This window comes from Montipora foliosa, chromosome 12 (genome assembly GCF_036669935.1).
Source record: "Montipora foliosa isolate CH-2021 chromosome 12, ASM3666993v2, whole genome shotgun sequence".
Taxonomy (NCBI): Eukaryota; Metazoa; Cnidaria; class Anthozoa; order Scleractinia; family Acroporidae; genus Montipora; species Montipora foliosa.
Genome location: NC_090880.1, coordinates 11,152,406 through 11,157,405, shown reverse-complemented (window position 1 = coordinate 11,157,405; position 5,000 = coordinate 11,152,406).

Below are 5,000 nucleotides of genomic sequence, written 5' to 3'. Positions count from 1 at the left end.
TGGACTTATTAAGTGAATTTAGTCAACTGGTGAGGTTCCTTAAAGATCAAGTTCGCATTTAGCGACCACAGTTTCACGCGCCTTGCCGCCGCGAGATGGCAGGATTTGATGTCCCGTGAGCAGAAATCTTGAAATTTTTTTAACTTCCCACATTGATTTTTTGTTCATTTTTGGACAACGTGGAGATAATTGTAAATAAAATCCGTTTCTGGAAAGAAAAATTGGGGTCACCGAACGTCCAAGACCGTTAAATCCAGGCAAAGCTATAGCAATGGCCTTTTGCCCTACCATTTCTCATTTTATTACTTAGCGCGCGCGCTCGTGTATGACGTGGCGTGTGCATTTGCGTGCGCAGTAAGGATGCACAGAAACAATTGGCGCGAACGTCCTTAACAGTCAATTCTTGTTTTTTTTATGATTATTTACTTGAGCAGCGTTCTTAAACCTGGTTTTCACTACCGACGCAAGCACAAGCGCAAGCATAAAAGCGCTTATTTCACCGTGAAAACGGGGTTCACGCAAGCACAAGCATCATTTTTTTTCCTTTTCCTTGTGCTTGCGTTGTATGAAATTTGCTACGCGCTCGTTCCAGATTCCTCGCGGATGCCGTGGTTGATTTTGGTGCTAATGTTGACTTTCGTTTTCACTTGCATAACCTACTCATGCTTCTGTCGCTAGTGAAAACCAGGCTTTTCCAATTCTTCAATCTCGTCTTTTATAATTAGTTACCTGAACAGCGTCCCTACCAAGTCAATTGTAGGTTATATTGCAGTGACGCGAACAAGATGAAATAACAACAACAACAACACCTTTATTCACTTTGTACTTAATTACATAAATATGCATAAATAGAGATAAGATAATTTTTTTTTTGTACTTAAAAGCCTGGAGCTGAAAGAATCCTAAGATTTTCTAGCCAGTTCTCCAGATTTTTAAAGTTGTGAAGAATTGAGATAGATATATTCTATATAAAAGGCTAAAAGTTAAAAAATTAAAATATTCAAACCAAACGTTTTCGGCTGTTTGCCATCATCAACCCTGATGATGGCAAACAGCCGAAAACGTTTGGTTTGAATATTTTAATTTTTTAACTTTTAGCCTTGTATATAGAATATATTTTACTAAGCGAACATTATGGACATCAATTGAGATAGAATCTTCGAAGAAACAATTTTAAAGGTAGAATGCAATAAGAGAGAAAGGGTATATGCTTAAGTTATATTTAACTATGTTGTTCTGACAGTAAATGAGGTTTCAGTTGTTTTGAGAATTGGTATACATTTAGTTCTTTAACGTTTGAGGGAATTTTGTCCCACACAATACATGCAGCATATCCGATTGTTTGTTTTCCCGTGTTAGTTCGCACTTTTTTTACGTAAAGGTTTTGTTTCGATGCATACCTGGTATTGTAGTTGAGAACATTACTAGCATATTGAAAATAATTTGAAAACAGCTTTGGGAGGAGGCCTTTATGCCAAAAGTATGTGAATTTTAAAATGTGAAATCGATAAACATTATGTACCGTCAGAACATCTAATAAATTTAGCAGAGGAAGTGCACTTTCTGTGTGCTCGCCATAAGTGGTGGCAAAGAAAATAAGCCTAGCAGAATGATTTTGTTTAGTTTGAATCTTATCAATATGTGTTTTATATGCACTTCCCCATGCTAATATTGCGTAGGAAATAGGATAACGGCAAAATACTAACGATCGTTGCCCGTGGCGATGGTTTAAGCCTCCAATAATAATAATAATAATAATAATAATAATAATAATAATAATAATAATAATAATAATAATAATCCCTTTATTAACATATTCCAAGCAAATTGCTATTTATAAGTAAGAAGTAAAACAAAAAGAAGACTATTAAAACCTATTTACAATTCATTTCCATTAAAAAAGAGACTAGTACGAAGCACAATAAACTTACGAAGATATTCTTATTTGTAGTAAGAAAAATTCATGTCATGATAGCGTTCTGACTAAAAAAAAATTGGAAATAAAGATAAGCTCCTTAAAGAAAAGCCACTCTTATTTAAAAAAAAAAAAAATACATATGCAGATAATATCAGTCAGAAAAAAAAAGAAAAACAAAAACAACCAAATTAAAAATTACGAAAACTAAGAAATTCTGGCGGTCACATTCTCGATTCTAATGTCTGTTTCCTGAAGGTCTACATTCCTTCTTCTTCCTCTGGAACCTCTAAGGCAGAGGAGAGCTGAGCGGAGGATAGCAAACGATACTTTTGCTCTTAGCCAGGACACGGTGCTGGCGTAGTCCTCTCCCTTCTTAATGGCAAGTAGTTCAGCTAATCTGCTGTGGTATCTCTTACATTCCTCGGCCATTCCGCCTGTGGTAGTAAAAACAAGTGGCGTAAAGGTGCCTTGCTCCACCTCCATCACCCTGCTTGCATATTGGCGTTTTTTTTCATTCTCGTGTTGCCTGTAGATTTCCTTGGGGCTTGGATCTCTGTAAGAACATGCATTAGGGTGACAAACCCTGACATCGAAGAATGCAGTCCTCTGTCTCTCCCAGAAGCCACGAGCGCTAATATCTAAACGTGCATCAGGAGCTCTGTTGGCACCTCTGTTCAAAGTCTCTCCATTGATTTCCTGAAGGACCGGCTCTATTTCCACATCATTACATACCATGCTCAACATCTCTGCTTCCAGGTCACGAAGCTCATTATGACGCTGTATTATAAACCCGCCACGTCGGCATACCATTGCATGATCTACGTTGAAACGGTCCCCGCATACGCACACTTTCGGTGTGTCGGTGATTTCCCAGTCGTATCTCAGACTGATCGCGTCTCTGAATTCTCTCTTATTTAGATTGAAGTTCAAGTCTTTGATGGGAATTACTGTCAGCCAGTTCGATGCTCCCTTCTCCGTGGCTAGCTCTACAGCTCACTTGGTTCCTGTCGGCAGAGAGGTCTTCACCCGTTTTAGCCTCTCACCCATACACTCATCCTTCTCCTTACGCGCGCTTATTTGCAGTGTTTTTGCTTCTGACACATCCGGGGTCTGATGCACTTGCTCCACAATTTGCCTTACTAGGGGACTTGTGACCCTGACTGAAGCCTCATATTCTTTGGGTGAGGCTTTGACTGGATCTATAAGCCCAAGCCCTCCCAAGCGCACAGGAAGCGCAAGGAGTTCGCGCTCGGTTTCAGTTGTTGCGTGGTTCGTAATAGCTGGTATGAGGACTTCGCTTATCGCACGCTCCAAAGGCTCTAACAAGTCGGTAATATCGGGCAGTGTCCTTAAGAAATACGTCCATCGGTGCCGTAGCCCAAAAGTGAACGCTGCATAGCTCGCCTGAGGTTGTGATAAGGCGAACTCTGCAAGTTTGGTGACCTGGTTTACCCAGTCTTCTACCTTCTCGCCCACGTACCCTTCCAGAAATGACCTCGATCCAAGAGCTGCACCTAGGTGCTTGTGGCCTTCAGAGGTGATGTTAATCGCTGTGTCACCAAATACCTGCATAGCAGCGTGTTCTTTATCAGGTTTAATGATCAACCAGCACTTTTTTGCATTTGGGGAGTACCCTAACGCCGGACCACTCTCTGATAGCTCGTCCCACCATTTCCGCACATCTTTCAGAGAACCACTTCCCGTTGCATCGTCAGCAAACCAACACTGTTTAGCTGAGCCTGAGACGTGTAGACGCGTTATCAGTGGCTGGAGACTAATGGCGTACATGCTCACAGCGAGAGGGTCCCCCTGTGTGGTGCCTTCCGCTGATCTAAGTTCTTGGCCGCCTATAATGAAGAGCCTCGCAGGCTGTCTGTAGGTGTTAATCGCATAAGTAGCTATGGTTGGACATAGCACTCTTGTATTGTGCAATGCAGCAGCTCTGTTCAGGGCATTAAAGGCATTTGAGGCGTCAACAAGAAGAACAGCGTCCGTGTCATCAGCGTCGAAAATATTGCGCATTGCATGAATGGCAGCCTCACTCCCACTTTTATGGCCTGCGCATGCCTGCAGCGAGCCACTTGCGTCAACGACATCTGGTTTTGTTACTCTCAACACGCACTTCGCAATTATCCTCCGTATTACTTCACCAACCCCAATCGGCCGGACCGCGCCCTCTCCTTTGTCAAGTGGAATCAGACGATTGGCTAAAATTGCCTCAATACTAAGAAAGTCAACAAATTCCGTGCACAGTCGTCTGGTCATTGTAGCTATAGCTGTGCACAGATCGGACCCAGATTTCTTGAAAGATTTGCACGCAAGTATTCTTCTAAAGCCATTGGCGTCTACACCCGAAGGTCCGCCAGAGCCTTTAGTCCTTAAAGCAGCGTCACGAACCATCTCCCCATTGATCTGGTAGTACACTGTATCTGGAACTTCTTCGATTGGTCCAAAGAGTAGAGAACCTAGGGAGGCGTCCTGTGCCACAGGGTGTTTTTCCTTAAGTTGTCTCATGACGTCATCGCTCAAGGGCAAAATACCCCCGCCGTCTCCATCGCTGAGGTATCGCAAGGCTGAATTAATTTTGCCTGTCATGACAAGGTTTGCAAAAACGCTTGCTTTATTGGGTGGATCAGCTCTACGGGAGTTGGTAAGACGTCTTTGGATGATCCGCCCTTCACGCACTAGGACATCTATTTCGCCCTCTTTCCACAGCGCCAGACGTTTAGCTAAGCACTCTTGATGCTCCTTCGCCTTAGATTTCTGGCTCGGTTTTTGTAACCCAACAGCGAGGACAATAGCTGCTTTAAGGGCAATGTGTTGCATTTCTGACTCATTGTTCCAATCGTTTATGTGCTGTGTTAATTTATCAATGAAATCTTTTCCTGTTTTCCCATAGGGGACAAGAAAAGTGTTCTTCCGCCATTTTGTAATCTCGTTATAGGCATTGTCAATGGTCGACGTGTTGACTGTTATTGTTCTTCCATCGCCATGTCGGCCCCAAATAAATGAAGATGGCTTGTTAATGGCTTTGTATTCCGGCAAGCTCCCTGGAATGCTGTCCGACGCGTTTTCAAAAGTT